Source organism: Prinia subflava, chromosome 2 (genome assembly GCF_021018805.1).
Source record: "Prinia subflava isolate CZ2003 ecotype Zambia chromosome 2, Cam_Psub_1.2, whole genome shotgun sequence".
NCBI lineage: Eukaryota > Metazoa > Chordata > Aves > Passeriformes > Cisticolidae > Prinia > Prinia subflava.
Genome location: NC_086248.1, coordinates 51205670 through 51222832, shown reverse-complemented (window position 1 = coordinate 51222832; position 17163 = coordinate 51205670). Strand labels below are relative to the sequence as shown.

The 17163-nt window shown below is 39.6% G+C and overlaps 1 protein-coding gene across 3 annotated transcripts in view; it reads right to left on the bottom strand.

Annotated features, from left to right (window-relative positions):
• Nucleotides 1-17163, bottom strand: part of PKIB (cAMP-dependent protein kinase inhibitor beta) — a 58442-nt gene that overhangs the window by 26338 nt on the left and 14941 nt on the right. The window lies entirely within an intron of this gene.

The following is a 17163-nucleotide window of genomic DNA, read 5'->3' as shown; positions in this document are numbered from 1 at the left end:
GACATTTTTCAAGGATCAGTCACCTACAAAGGGAGGGGGTGGGGAGGGGGTGCACTGGAGAGGAGGTGAGGGTTTATTTACCAGTGAACAGGTTTCTTTCAACACAGAAGATCCAAGCTGAATAAAATTCAGTTGCTGTAAATCTAAAGCAATCCCACAGGAGTTATGTTTCTCTAGATGTGCACTGGGGTGACTGAGATAGGGGTCTTACCACAAACTGCACAAATCAGCTTACCACAAATCAGCTGATTACTTATTTGCTAGAGTGAAAAAGGGATATTTCAGTGGACACATAGGTAGCAGAAACAGAAAATGATTTGCTTACATATATATTCTTTTTCTGTACAGTGTCATCTCTACTTCATATATTTAATGTAGACAGGAAAAGAAAGTTTAAAAAGCTAACAATTTGTTTAAATGGTTATATTAATTTAGCCTTCAACCACTTATGGAATAATTTGGGTACAATATGAAACTACTCTGAAGTCTACACCAATGTATTCAACAATTCAGCTCTTGGCAAGTATAACCTTTTCTTCCCCAGATTCTCTTTTGGATGAATATTCTTTTCACTGCACTTTCATGTTGAGAAATAATGAAATCACTTCATGAAACACAGTACAAACTTTGTGAAGGGCTCAGAGAACTCTTGCCTGTTTCACAGCTACTAGTTATAAAAGTGCTGCTCCAGAAAGTTGTTAGAATATTAACAAAGGCCAGCATTTTGAAGTAGATATGTGTTCATTACAGAGAGATTACTGGATTTCAAAATACTTCAAAATAAGTTGTGCTACTTTTCAGCTTCTACCTCAACAATTCTGCCACAGAAGCTAATACAATAAAGAGAGCATAAATACACAGGAAAATCACAGTCTTGCCTGAAGCTTTTAGCACTCCATAAAATTAGTTTTCTTCTTGTGTATATCAGCTATGCCTGTTTTATTGGTTTTGCTCAATTAACACCATGCAGGAGAAAATTCAGTAATGTACCTGTCCTTGGCTACTGGTTACAAAATATGCTTCATTTATTTTAGTATAGCTGGCAAGGCAAAGCAAGAATGGATTTCTAATTAAGAACAAGGATATGAAGAGAGTAGTGTGAATGCAGGGAGACAGAAAATGAGAGTCACACTGCCTGATCTACAGTGCAGAAAGGGGTATGTGGTTGATACCATGCTGATGCTCACACACAGCCCAGCTGGAGTAAAGCAATGCAACAGCACCATTAGCCCTTTTCCAAAGCTATTGTCTTCCCTTCTATTCCCCCTCCCTTCAGTAAATCATGCCAGGTATTGGCAGGGAAGCATCATTTTGTGAATGTTACCTCAAGCTAAAATGCTGTCTTGTTCCAAATCTGTTGCTCACCTGAAGACCAAAACCCCATGCTTTTACTACATTACTGGACAAATTGTTAGTACAGTCAATGCTTTGAATCACATGCTTAGCCCAAAATGCTTTCTTTGCACACATGCCTTTTCAAACCTGACATTTTGTGTATTGATTTTGGCTGCTTTATAGGTACTTAACTGCTGAGGAGAAGAAAACACTATGCACATACAAAAGGTCTGTTGATGGGTTCTCTCTATACTATTTTAAAGAACAAAAGCATTACACATCTTTGCAGCTCTTCAGGGATTCTAACAGCTAAAGGATAGATTTTTCTGAACAGTTACTGCAGCTTCCAAAATTGTGACTTAAAAACTAAACTTTCACACTTAGAAGTTTATTAAGTGGTTTGGTGCCAGATAAACTAATGATCTAAGAGCTTCCTAATATCCAGTAGAATGCTTTAATGAAAGTTTGCCCTTCACATATGTAAGGACACATTATTTGCTGTAAACTTGGATAAACTGTTGGTCTAGCAGCAATGAGAGCATTCAGAGTCTCCCAAAAAACATATTTAGGTTGTGCAAAGTCCACCCCGGTATGTCACCATTAATTAAGCTACTTTCGCATTTCAAGAAATTTATTTTTCAGGTAATACTTCTGAGACTTTCTTTTTCCACAAAAAACCAGTTCTCTTTATTAATTTGTTAACATATGCATGAAGTATTCTGAACTTGAATTTAGTGCACTTGAGAAGCTCAGTTAAATCTTTTTACAGACCAACCAAGCTATCTTGTATGAAATTTTTAAAGAAATCAAAATTAGACCATGAAGTATATTATTGGATTGATGCCCAGAATATTCCTAAGTTTATGAGACACATATAAAGGCACTTTAGCTTATTTGTAACATGGATTTATTTTCTACTATTAGGTGTGGGCATCCCTACGCTGATGTCATCCAATTTATCTCTGAATGCTCTTGCCATAGCCATTAACATGACATAACTAGGGATGAAAAGAAATTCTCTGAATTTCATTGGATACTAAACTGTTATCCTAAAACTAATAAACCCACACTTTTGTCTAAAGTCAATAAAGGTGGAGTGCAAGTAGCCATTTGCAAAGTAAAACATTTCATGGACTGCTGTGATGAAGGCCCACTGTCCCTGCAATGATTGTGCCTTTTTCTTGTTTCCCACACCACAATTCTTCACAGCATCTGGGAGTGGATTTTCTTCATTCTTCAGCCACAAACATTTCTATGTATGACAGGTGCCATGACACCTTTGCTTGAGGCAGCAGATCTGTGAAGTATAGAGAATCCAAACTGCAGAACTGGATGCTGAAGTTTCTTCTCCCAAGCTGGATGCTTCAGAAAATTACTTCAACCCACAAATTTCATATATGAAGGAAGAGCCACCTGGAACCAACCAAAAGGTAACACCTGGGAGAAGGGCCTGCCTAGGGATCCCACCCATCCAGACTTTTCCCTGCTCTGGGTTGCCAGGCAGCACCTGCATCTACTCACTGCTCACTTCAGCTGATAAAGAAATCATCACCTCTACAACAACCCCTCCAAACCACCAGACTTAGTTCATTCTCCTTCTGAAAACATGCCCAGAGGAATACCTTGGGATTTGAAGAAAAATTGCCCAGAGCTGCTGTCTCCTAGGTGAATGCTTTGATCCCCAGGGAAGAAATTAAGTTGAGCAACAGCACTTTCCACTGTGCAGAAGCATTATAACTGAAATCCTATTTTTGTGATGTCAACTCAAGTTTTGCTCTAGTCTTCACACTTTAACCTCAAAGGCAATGCTTTCACTGAGTGAAAAAAAAACCCAACAAAACATGTCACAAAATGTGGGGGTCAGGACTGGCATTTGTCAGGCCACCACTTGAAATACAAAGGAAAAATATTATTCTTGTAACCTAAAGAAACCTGATTCTGTAATTTATGCAATGACTATTTCTTGTACAAGAAGAGGGAACCACACCACCATTCATAGCTTCCACATTTCCAGCTAGAGTCCTGTAATGACTGTGCTTGCTTTCTCCCCACAAGCCATGAATTCTTCTTATCTATCCTGTTCTCCAATTAGCTCCCAGCTAAAAACTGGAAGATAAAAGCTGTCAGAAGCACAGAGCTTTTAGAAAGGGTTAACCTAATCATGAACAAAACCAAAACAAAATCAAACCAAAACATTGTAAGGCTTGACACTAATAACATTGACTATGCTACAAGGAACTGCTGAATATTTCTCTGAAAGAATATTTTCCTTCTATTGCCAACATTACATTAACAAAATACTGACAAAGCACTAAAAAGGACCTCAGAAAGACACTGTTCTCTTGGGGACATGAGTGGCAAAGAATCTTATGACATTTACATGCTTCTTGCAACTGGAAGTGAATGAGGTCGATCACAGCACAGACCTACAGATCTGATGACAGGACAGTTGTAATTGCCTCTCTTTTTACGTGCTATGTTGACTCACCACACCTAATAGTTTGATTTTTCTCATCTCCCTGGGGGAATGGTTATTAGAATTTGGAATTTGTCCCTGCCAGTGAGGAGTTACCACACCTATAAAGAAAGCAACAGCATTAAAAGGAAGTTGAAGACTCAGTTTTCAATTGTATATATTATTTGCATGTACCAAACTCAAAACAGTGATTATTTACACTGGAAAGAGTTATTAGACAGTTTTAATACAACTATACTCAGGAAAAAAAACCCCTCTACCTCTTGCTAGTCTTTGATGAAGTTTAAGTGCATGGCATACATCAGTTTGTGAGGAATACTGGAGTTAGAATTCTGAAAATACTAAAGGAGGTCAGTGTAAGGTGTTAGACACACACAGTTCTAGAGATAAAGAGACCACAAATATGTCCAAAATAAGCAGAAGTTATTTATACAATTATTTTACACCCTCTGGGCACCAATTTTTATGTTTGTTGTGTGTCTCTTATTGTCACCTCAATCCCCAAACAACGACAAGCTGCACCAAGTTCAAGAGCTGGATCATCACATAGTGAGGCCTGAACTGCTGCCAACATGTACTTCATCATACATCACAAAATGCTCCTTGTTTTGTTCCCCTCTCCAAATAGAAAGCTGATTTGCCCAAAAAAGAAAAGCCTTGCTCACATGGCTTTTTTTTGGAGAGAGGTTCTCAGGCACATCCAAAGTTAATCACTGAATCTGAAGTCACTGAATTTCTGTTAAGAAAGCAGTAATGACCAGTTCTCAAGGTGGCATAACTGTATGAAATGAAGTGACTTTTCACAGGCAAACTTATTCCACCTCTCTGTCAATCCAAGCCCTGTGTACTTGGGGAGAGACTCTTTGTTCTCATTATTGTAAGCTAATCTAGCAAGTCTCTTCTTCAAAGTAACATTTTTAGGGAAAAAATGTAATACCAAGGATTCAACCAAAAAAAGAAGCATTCTTGTTATATACTTCAACACAGTTTTAGAAACTTTACATTCATTAATACACATAGAAATTTGACCTTGCAGTCCCTTCAATTTTAGGAAAGAAAAAAAAATCTGGATTTTTCCTAATATTATTTCAGATTTATTATTAAGTCATTATTTCAGACTACTCATAAGCACACTTTGGATGAAGTTTTTGTATCTGCACATTCTGTATGAATACTGACTCTGCTGCTGAAGAAAAGCATGAGCTTTCTGAGCTTTTCTGAAAGTCAGCTGAGGAGGAGAAGGGAACAAGTAATATAATTAGGAAGAGTACAAAGTAGTTCAGCTTTATTCTGTTTAGTCTTCTAAAAACAGTTCCGCATATAAAAATGAATTAGGGTCACTGCTTCTGGGACAACTAAAAAAACCCTATTTAAATCAAAGCAAGGAATCCTGCTTGACTTTGCTGAATACTTCATGAACAGATGGGGTGCATGAGACATAAAGAAAAGTCTGGGAGGAAGCAGACTCTGGTGGCTTCTCAGAGGCCAGAATTCACTGGTGCTTCAGAATATCACCACCGATAAATTTAGGAATACACTAAAATGTCTGCATCCTGGGGAAAAAAAATTAAAAAAAAATAATCAACTCTTTCATGGTGAAAACAAGCCAACAAAACAAGGTTCTTCTGTTCACATGGGAATAAATAGACAAGGTAGTCAGGTAGAAAGTAACTTAAAATTCAGCATTAGTCATAACCATCTTCTTCCCCAAGCAGATTTACAGGCCACAGGAACAGGCTGACATAAATTTGAACTCTGGTACAGAATCAGTCAAGGTGTTGACTAGGTGTGAAACATGTTTTACACTTTTCTCATGCAAGAAGTCACTCAGTCTTTTGCCAATGACACCTGGTTTTGCTGTATGTGGTTTAATTCTTTTTTAACATCAGGTTTTTTTGCCTAAATGAACATGTATCCACTATTTTTGGCTCATTTCCTGCTCCCAGAAATTGCTCCACTTTATTTTGGATCCTGAATACAAGTTCTTTGAACTTGCTTGAGGCTGGAACACCAGACAGTATTATTTCTTATTCGCTGAAGCAGAAAAACCCCTTCATTTTTGTGATACTAAAATACCTCAGTTAACTGTTTGTTGGAATTCTGTTCTGCCTTCCTGCTAGTTACTGCTATGGCTTCTTGCCAGTCACCATCTTGAAAAGTCAAATATCAGCTTCCAGATGAGCAGCAATGTAAAAGACAACAAAGAATCATCCTAAATAAAATATATAGCAGCATGAAAGGAAAGCAAACATTTTCTTGCTGGGACAGCTGCCTAAAAGTCCTGGCTAAGCAACCCTCTTAAGAAGACAAGGTAGGGTTTTGTCAAAATGGGAGTTTGTCCACATCTCAAAATCAGGACACTTTTCATCATGTCACCAAGGTTCACTTGGTGGAGGACAGCAGTGTGACCCTCCATTGTTTGTAGGTCTCTAAGAGCAGGACAGGAGGAGGTGACTGGAACAGAGCCAGAAGTAGAGGACAAATCAAGGCTGAAAACTCAATGTTATAAAATCACAGAATCATTCAGGTTGGAAATGACCTCAGGAGATCATCTACTCCAATCTCCTACTCAAAGCAGAGTCAATAACTGATTCAGATCACACTTCTCAGGGATTTGTCCTTTCAGCTATTGAATATTTTCAAGGATAGAAAACCTCTGTGCCAGGATTTCACTGTCATCATGAAGAAAAGGCTCTTCCTTACCTCAGGTCTGAATCTGTCCTCTTCTAGTTCATAACCATAGTCTCTTGCTCTCCTGCGGTGCAACTCTCTAAAGAGCCTGCTTCCACCTTCTCAGCATCATAAGGGAAGGCTTATCATAGATCCCCCCAAGTGTTCTCTAAACTGAACAAGCCCCAGTCCCTCATCATCTCCTCAAGTGTTCCTTCCTGACAACTCCTGCTGCAGTTTATCAACATCCTTTTGGTAAGGCAGAAGCAAAACTGGACAATCTTCCATATGTGGTCTAATGAGTGCTGCCCAGGATGTTGTTATGCCTCCTGTGGTGAGTACAGTTTAGTTTGCTGTGGGCAATGCACAGAGAAGGGTAAGATGGTTAGAGCTACCAAGAGTGTTCAGGTTGAGCTGCTCACCCCAACAAGTGTGAAAACGATGGGGAGCTATCCACTGATGCAGCAGGAATCTATATTTTGAGAGCCTCCATGTTTTGGAAACTGGGCATGGTGACAGATTTCCAGTTCAGCTGTGAGACTTACAGAACAGAGTATGTGCTACTCCAAATCAGGCATCAAAAATCAGCTTTTTTTATTCTCAATAGGGCTGGCACTGAGTCCGGTCCACAGATGGTTTTCTGTTGCGTGTTTCTGTTGCTTAGAGGAACACAGCAAAAGCAGAAGGGGAAGCCCTTCTCCACAAAGGAGGAAGGAATCAGGGAAACAGAAGTACAAGCATGAAGAATGAGTCAATAATTAGTAAGTTACGTCACTTTCCGTGTCACTTTTCTCCAGTAAGAACCAGCCATCGAAGCTCTCACTTTTATGCCAAACAATTCAGTGTTTGATTCTGCTGTCTGTAGTAGCTTTGGCTGGCATTTTCTAGTCTTATTTATATAGTTAGATGCAAAGCAACCCATTAAAATGCTTGTTATTTATTAATAAATGTGGTGTTTGAAAGGACAGATGCTCTTGTTTACCATCCCCTCAGATTTCAGTCAGTCTTCATATCATACTCTATGCTATACAAAGTCTGACTTCTTTTGTTCTTTATCTGCTTTTGATATTTAATTATTCAAACTGCTCAATGACTGCATTAGTGTCTGGTTCAATTGTTTTCATATTTGGAAATTTTCCTTACAGCTAACTGATTGCACATTCATTTATTAATCTAATTAAAAGCCAAGGGGAAATTTCAGTTTAAGAATTTGAACCCTGGAGTAGCTGTGGCTTTTAAAAGATGCCCAGCACAGCTGCAGAGCACATACTTTATAATATAGTGGAGACATAACAAAGTTGACCTAAAGGACTGCTAACTACACTCACCTTCAACTATGTGTAGGTGTTCCATTTATTTGTGACATTAGAGCCTACTTAATGCCTAGCAAAGACAGCTCAAATGCTATAGAGGATAATGTCAAGTCAATAAACTGAAGCATTCTATACAATCAAATGTCATTTGAAATCCAAGTTGTAGCACTACACACCATTGTACTGCACAGCTCCAGTACACACAAGCACTCGATTGCATCTCCAGTGTTCATAGCTGCATCCTTGAAAACAAATTCTAAAGCACTCTGTACAACCATAAATACTTATTTCATCTTATTTTCTAGTTTCATCTTTCAAAATAGCAGTGGGAGGCTTAGGAGAGACTACCAGGACACAGAAGGTCCAAATGGTCAACTTTCTATTCTTAAGTCTGCAGAGTACTGAGCACTGCTGATGTCCACAATTCTCTACCTCTGCTGGGGAGATGTAAATCTATTTAGCAGCTTAAAGGATAGAGCCCTATTAAAATTAAGGAAACATGAAAGATTTCATAAGAAAGGTTTATTTAATTGGAGAAATTTTCTTTTCTAACAGTAAGACTTTTCCCTGCCATGCAATCTGCAACAGACTGGGTCGTTCTTGTAGGGCTATTTTGCTGCTGTGGTCTTGAACCCAGGCCCTCTGAGGAGACCAACAGAGCAAAGATATAGCCATTTATAAAAAAAACAGGGTTCCCAGGATACCATCCTGCCTGAGGGCATCCACAGGAAGCTGAGCCTGGGGCATTTGGCTACTGCTGTAGAGAAGCAGTAGCTGGGATATAGAAAAATTTGGGCAGGATGCACAATAGCCTCTAACTACTGCTCTTCCAGCCTTTGCCTCTTGACCTTCAACCCATCCTTATAGTTTCCTCACTCTTTACCAACTTTTCTCTTTACTTTCCATCTTATTGATGCAGAATTCAAGGTAATAAATAAGCACTGCAGTCTTACTGGGTTTTTGTGTCAACTACAACTTACTTGGCTTGGAGCAGAAATACACTGTGACAGCCAAAATGGCAAACTGCCTTTGCACAGACACTTTGCACAGTGTATGGAAAGAGGGGCACCTGTGCCCCTAATCCTGCAGAAGCTATGGAACAAGTGTAGCATTGCTGCCAGCTGCACTGCAAAAAAGCAAATGCATGGTTGCAGCATCAGAACACATGAAATACATGCAGCATTTTGAAGGGTAATGCAATTTTATTCCCTGGTCAGAGGTTTGCCAAAGGCAGAGGAGGTGCTCTAGGCTTGCCACTGTCTGGACTACAGCCACACACGCCAGTGTGTCAGCAAAACACCTTTTTTCATGTGCCCTAGCACAAGAAAGACACAAGCAGAGCTCCAATCAGCTTTATCTCCTGGCCTGAAACCAGAAAGAGATAGAGACTCAAATGGGTCTGGAGAGGAAGTGTGGCTAAAAGAATTTCATCTTTTCCATTATACTGTAGAATCCATTGTGCTTGTTTGTCACATGCAAAGGAAGAGAGGAAAGCAATCTCCCCCAAACATCAGTATACAATCTTCTGTGGCTAGCAGTCACAAATCAGCAAATTCAGAGACAGATTGAGCAAGTGTCTGAGCAAGGCTCCAGCTTATTTCCGTGCAGGTTATCATCCTGTGCACAGGAGTTTTAAAGCACAATTATAGCCTCTGACATCCTACCTAAAGGAGTGGAGTGGTCACCATGGTAACACCTGCATCACATGGCAAAGAACACCTGATACCAATCAGTCCTGAAAACATCTTTTTAAAGAAACAGCCTCCTGGAAAACTGCAGATGGAGATTTCTTCCTGAAAACTAAGAAGATGCTCTCTTATAACACGAATGAAAGTTTTACCTTACCATCTTTTCATCTGACTCTCCCTCCATACAATCTTATTCTATATTAGTTAATCCTATCCCAACTTCCCAGGACAACAGATTTCCCTCAAACATTAAAAAAACCCAGAAATATCATCAGCTTCTTTCTCTATTATTGCTTTCAAAATCTGCAATTCAGTTTCAATAATTAGTGTTCCTTCATGGGGGTATTAGAAGAAAAATATGTTTAAGGAAGTGACGTTTGCACTCAGCTTGTCACTGTGGGTTTTTGAAGTGCATTCTGCCACCAGCCCTCCAGACACATCCAGCAGCCAAAGAGAGATGTAGTTGCTAAAGTCTCTGTGGTTTTTGGCAGGTTGTTTGGTTTGGTTTTTTTTCAGCTCTGTTCCACTCCAACAGCCTTTGGGTTCTCTGTGCTGTGACTGCTCCTCTGCCTCTTTCAACGGTCTGCCTCCTCCTCTTATCCCAGTAAGGACAAATTATCCCAGAAAATAGCCCATGTGCAAAGTTCAACAGCCTCAGCAGTATTTCCAACATAGTCTTGCTATTCTCTGTTTCATTCTATCTCAAGTTATTGCTACTTTCATTATTTGAAAGTCTGCTTCTTAATTTTCTTTTGAAGGAGACTTTCTTTTCAGATGGCTTCCATCTTTGTCATCTTCCATTTCCTCTACATTCACTTTTTCAAGTAATTCAGAGCTATAATATTCTATGCTGATAGTGTTTTGCATAAAAGCAAAACAATACATGTGGTAAAACAATAAACTCACACTCAGCAGAAATTCCTTTACCAAATATGATTTCAGAACAGGAGAGCCACTGAATCTGCAAATACCATTGACTGACAAAAGCTGGATATCCAACTGCCAGAGAACTGATAACAAATCTGCACAGAAATTCTTTCAGCATTCTGAAGCTGTGTGGAAAATCAGCAGCAGCAGACACTGCATGGGTCCAAGGAGGTAAATGAGACATCCTTTCATAAGCTCACTGAAGTCACTAGAACAGGGCCCCCTCTGCCATGCCCTCCTCACTGCTGAGCAACCACAACAGATTATGTGCACAGGAACTGCTGCCACAGCTTGTTTGAGCTCATGTCTCACACGGTACACAAAAACTGATGAGGAAAATGCTTCCAAAACTTATTTCCAGAGTTCTAGTTATATCCAGAACTAACTGCTTAACTCATCAGAAAAAATATGCGATTATTGCTGCTCAGGACATGTGCTATCAGGATTTTTCTAAGAAAGAAAGTGCAGTAACTGGGTGGTTATGACACATATATATGTCACTTTGCATGTATCCAACTGAAGTGTCAAATTCTACTTGTTTAGCTCAGGTAGGTAAAAAATCCAGTTGTCTCCCATTTAGTATAATATTTGCCTCTACCTACAGGTGTGTTTCAGGAGAAAAGCGAGGCATGTTGCTTTGAAGCTAGAAAAATAAAGGGAATTGATGATATATAAAATTTGTGGTGGTTGTTCTCTGCCCTCAATATGTTATGCAAAGAACTCCCAGCAGTTGTACCAAGTATTTTTACTGAGTGTGATGCTCTACAAGTCAGCACTAGCTGTCACGCAGTCTTGTTATATATGAAGAAGTCCAGCTTTAAATCTGCTTTCATAGTGTGGAAGTTGGATTTATTCAGCTGTGGTTCTGACATGTGTCTCACAGTAAATGGCATTATTGCTCAACAGGGCAACAGACTCCAACAATAGAAATATAAAGCTCCAAAATCAAAATGACATAACAGTGTATTGGATTTTAATCCGTGGCAGGGCTCAATTATGGTTTTCAATCTGCACACAATCAATGACAGAAGAGGTTCTTTGATTCCATTGATTTTGGCAGGGATCAGAAACCATAATTTAACTATGTCCAAAAGCTTTTGCAAAAGTAAGTGGCAAGGGAATATCAGGCAACTGCAAGAGAGCTGTTGCAGGATTTGAGAGAGCTCTTGTGGCTTCCTGTGCTTTATCAGCCTGTAAAACAGTGCTCAAAACCTGCCCTTCCCAAATTCTTGGTTTAAAGACAACAACATTATCCATGCAGTGAAACACACAAAGGCAGCCTACCCTTGCTCTGGAAGAGCATTGTCGTAAATAACTAATTAACTACGCACTTCAGCCTGGAGGCTGAACCTTATACTTGCCACCACAAAATGATGATTCATTTTTTTCCCATATCAATTTATAAATGATGGGTCAGCCCAAAAAAATAGCAGTGAGGGTCAAAACTGTCATGAATTTTTTCATTACCTCCTCTATCAGGTCAACACATGCATTTGCTGACAGGAAAATCAGAAATCTTTCACCTCTATGCAGCTGACTCATCAGTGCAGTAGGAGCTGTCAGTACTGCAACTTTTGAAATGTATGTTAAACTGATGATTTCTGATAAGTCTGCTACCATCCTTTTGTTTATGAACTTCAAATACCAAATTCCAGACAGTGAACATGGCACGTGCCTTTTAGGCTGGTGTTCATTTTTATGAACACAATCTTTGTGTAGGCACAACTACACTGCAAGTCTTTTTTATCCCTTGACGCTGTGCAGTAGCAATTACTAAGAAATAGCTTGCTAAAGAGTTATTTATGCATGTACAAACACAAACCCTCTTGATTTAATAATGTATTTTTAATAATATATTTTTGTGCTTGTGAAAGACAGAAATAAAAACAACTTGATAAAAATTTGGTCCAGAAAGAGAAAACGGGATCAGAACAGCAGACCTTTCCAGCAAAACAAGTCAGACAGTCTGCCTTTTAAGGTCCCCTTTCAGATTCAGACTTCCATTCCTGGCACCTATGGTAAGGATTTTTTTCCCTAGTCCAGTTACAATTTCTGAGTCTCATACTACCACTCAGACACATCTGATGTCTTTTTTTCTCCTTTCAGTGTTTCAAAAAGCCAAAGGCCAAAATAAAGCCTGGATTCTCTGACAGGGTTTTTCTTCACACTAATTAATGAGGTTAATGTGCCTTACTGAATTTTCACTCAAAAACATCACAACCCAACATCCCTCTGAAGCAGTGTGGAAGAAAGGCACAAATTCACCTCCTTGCTGCTGGCAGCAGGCCTGAAATTGTTTCAGCATGGCCTGAAATTGCATAAAAAGGCTCAAAAACATTTGGAGACAGACGGTCTGCTCTACTTCTTGTATCCTATGAAATCCTTTAGATATAAACCATTGACCAAGCCAGGGACTAAGACTGGACTCAGCTGCACCAACACTCCAACAGGACTTTAGAACGCAATGGGGTCCTCTCAGAACACAATGACTCATTGGGATCATCTCCCTTACCTTTTAGACCTTTACCCTTTTTTGTCCTTGCTCTCCATGTAAATAATCTAAAATTTGGTTCTAATCCAAGTTTGCTCTGTATGCTTTGCCTGTGTAGCCAGTGATAGAATGAACCATGCCACTGAATTTTTTCAAGATGCACCTTTTCAAATTCAAATTAAACCTGCTGCTGCTATTACCTTTGGCAGTGATTCCTTAAGTGATCTAAGCCACTCATCTGTGACAGTCTCCTAAGAGAGAATTCATGGTAACTCTTGCCTCACTCTGCCTTCAGTTGAGTTTCCATCTGTGTTAGGAGAAGCCTCCTAAGTGCTGACTCCTCCTAAGAGGCATTTCATGCCAGCTGTTGGGAAGCACCAGATTGCTGGCTGAACTCAGCTCCACTGCAGGGGAGGGACCAAACTTCAGCCTACACACAAACCCTTCTCCTTTATGCTTCCTGTTTCCATTACTGCAATTACAGCCTCTTAGAGGCTCTAAGAGGCAAACTTGCTCTTTCTTCTGAAATACACAAATATGGCCCCAATTTCGACTGTGCACTGTGTAATTGTATTGATCTGGAGCACTGTTTCCTCACTTCAGTGAGGTGCCCAGTCTCTGGAAGCTTTGAAGTAAAAAAAGTGTCTATGTTGAAGAAATAAAGACCTGATGTTAAGGTGTTTTAAATACTTTATCCAACTCATGCTTATGTCAGTGGGAACATTTCCAGGATCTCAAATGCAGGACAGGGGTCAAAGAAGGGGATTTTATACAAGTTTGGACTAGCAGCAAGTAATTCTGCCTTCTGTGAAGCATCTTTGAAACCTGAGAGGATGCAAAATGACTTAATCTTCCTCACACAGCCTCTGCTGAACATGAAGGATATTGGCAAGCATGATTTCCACATTGTAAACCCATATTAGAGAGGTTATCTTTCAAAAATGGATGCAGCTTATCAATTGGCATATTTTTACCATTCCCATACACAGAGAGAAGTGAGTACTACATCTGAACAGATACTGGAGGTCAATTCAATTTCCAAACCCACTGTTGCAACTATTAAGCTAAACAACTTATGGCATAAGCATCATCTGCAGTTTAATATGTTTAAAGAAAAAAAGAAAAAGAAAAAAGAAAAAAAAGGAGACATTTCCTGAGTTCTTTTATCAAGGTTAAAAAAAGTCTGTAGCTACTTGGTAGGTTATCTTATGCTTAAGCCAAATCTGCTTACAGTTGCAAGTCCTTGCCTCTACCAGCAACTTGCATAAGGACATCCTACTACTTTCAAAAGAAATTTCACAGATGCAGAGAAAAAAACCCCAGAACTTTCCACACAGAGTGTTATTAATATTTATTGATAAGCATCTAAAACTCTAAATTTGTTCTAAAAATTCAGGAATGAGCAATAAATGAAGATTGTTTTGAGCAGCAGAAAAAATTTTTTTAAAAACAAATCTGTCTGTTATTAATGAGGCTTAATGAAGCAACATTTCCTTAACAGTCCTGGCTGTAAGTACATACTGATTTACACACTCATTTGCACAACTGCTGAGTATCTGCACTTCTCATGTGGAACCTCTAAGAATTTAGGTTAACTGATTAAGTGTAAAAATAATCTGCTGTAATTAGACTTTAAGTATTAGTTACACAAGTTCAGATGTTTTGTTAACATACATTTTCTTCAGATCTTCAAATACAACAATGAGTAATTCTGCTCTCCTCAGGAGAGCAGAGTGTCTGTTTCTTCCAGAGTTGCAACTAGTTCCTGTTTCATTCTTTTCTTCTGGGAGATCTCAACATAAACCATTGGTATAATCAATAGACAGACCATCTGAGGGGTGTTCACTGCAATGCACCACTTCTCACCTCACACTCTTTCTGTGTGTGCTGAGAGGCACAAGAACAAAGCTTTTGCCTTCAAAACTCAGCCTGCAATGCACTGGCAACATCTCTACATACCTGAAATGGACAAGAAAACAATGGCTACAGCTGTGGTAGGGACAAGGAGAGAATCCCACCAGCTTGCAGAGGGTGATGATGAGAAAACAGTAACAGGAAAATCCAAATGAGAGAGGAAATATGGCAGCAATTAGGCTTGGCTTTGGGAAGATTGTGCTATCATTCCAGATATCCTGTCACTTGGCCAGGATCTCTGTCAGAAACCAACACTCTGCAAATTCACACACCTCCACAGATTTACGGTTTGCTTTCATTACACATAATCTTAGTAGTTCAAATATTCACAGAATTAAGAGGGAACAAATATCAATTGTTTCCAAGACAGAACCTGCTTTATGTTATGAAGGTGGCTTCAGGGAGTAATTTCTGGATATCTATGGCAAATCTAATGGATCTGAAAATTGTTTAATATAAAGGGCTGAGTGAGAGGTTCAGCAGGTAATCAATAATGTTGAGGATGTCATAAAAAACCTGAAGGAAGCAAAATCTATCAAAAGCTATTAAACACAAAAGTACTATGTCTCACTCAAGTAACCCACGAGCTGCTGAGCACAGGACACACGGAGACTAGACAGTGGTAAGCACCTTCATGTGTCCATAGTGTTTTCCCTTATTTTTGACCTCTCTCAGCAACAACACATATCTACACACTAGGTATGATAAGAACCAGCTCCACTATTCCCAGCAGCTCTGGACAAAAGTATAGAAACAGAAACAAACTCCCCCAAAGAAATCCCCATTATGTCAGTTCTAAGCAAAAGAAAAACTTCCTTTCCATACCAAAAAAAGGTCCAAGTCATTTAGTCAACACTGGTTTAAGAAAACCCATTCATTTCTATGACAAGGCAGAACACCAAGTTTCTAACAAAGAGAAGACTAGAAAAGATATTTTCAGTTTTGATTTCAACTTCCAGAAGCTGGCGTGTGAGATAAACTCCAACTAGCCCCATAACAACTGCCTACAGAGAGGAAAGGATTATTCTTTCCTATGGCAAGAAGTCTACTGTGTCTGCTGATTTTGGAGAGGTAGAAAGCAGAATCTGAAAGTGGAAAATTACAAGGGTATTTTGTGCTAATAAGACATCAGCTTTCTGATTAAAATGGGAAAGGATCTTATTAACTGCTCATTCAGTTTAGGTTTTGGGTTTTTTTAATATATATATTTCAAAGAAGCATTAGACAATGAAAAAGCACTGAAAGAGCTCAATCAGAAAAGAATCTAAGATTTTAGATTTTATCTTCACACTGAAATTGTGTTACCCCCTCCACTTGGTCTAAACTCTGCTTGAATGGTAAAATGGAAATTTTCACAGTGCTCAAAGACATGAACATACATTTTTTTCCATACTGATCACCCCGTAAGCCCAGCAACTCCAGGCTGGTGGCTGCAGAGGCAGCCCTGCAGTGCTGCAGGGTGCCCTTCTGAAAGGGCACCAACACAAGTAACCCTGGAACAGTGCTTTTAAGGGCAAGGTGATGAGGAGGAAATTTAAAAGTTAAATGCCCCAAAGAATCAACACCTGCTTTTCTGTCTACAGAGACATCTCCAGAGAGATCTCTGACATTGGGCAGTCAAGAGCAGGAGATGACAATTTATGTGACGTCTCTACCATTAATAAAGCTGTCAGAGTAGATGTGAGGGCTGAAGTCAGCAGTTCCAAAACTAAATCCCTCTTTAAAACCTATGACAAGAAGGAAAAGGGGTCAGAAGCCCAGACAGACTCCAGCTGCAGGATGTGGTCAGTTGCCAATGTTTAACTAAAGCAATCTGCTCTCACACCGGGGCTCTCCGAGGGCTGAATGGCATTTGGAGGTGAGGGGAAGGTGGTCCCAGGGAAGACAATGAATCATATCTGATCCCTAAAGAGATGCAGAGGGACAGCAGAAGTGGAAAAGGGGTTTCTCCAGTCTTTATTCTTGCATTGTGCAGGCAGACACAGCTGCAGCCCAAGGGGTTCCCTAGCACTCCCTGGAACAACAGCATCTCTGCAAAGCGCAGGAGAAGAAAAGCAGGGATCATTAAACCCCAGCCCTAACCTCTGCATACTCCATTATGGCTCCATTCAATGAACAGGATTTTTACAAGTGCCTTGCAATCCTCCCAGCAAGATTCCTTGCTGCTATAGTAGGGGAATACAATCTTACACGTCATGAAAACACGGTATTTATACCTGCATGTAGCAAATAACAACAGTAAGATGCATAACTGATATCAATGGCAGAATGATGCCTGAAGCCTGGATGAAAAGCCTCAAGAGAAGTGTCCTCAAGCACTGCTGCCCTCTCTAATTTCATGGCACATTG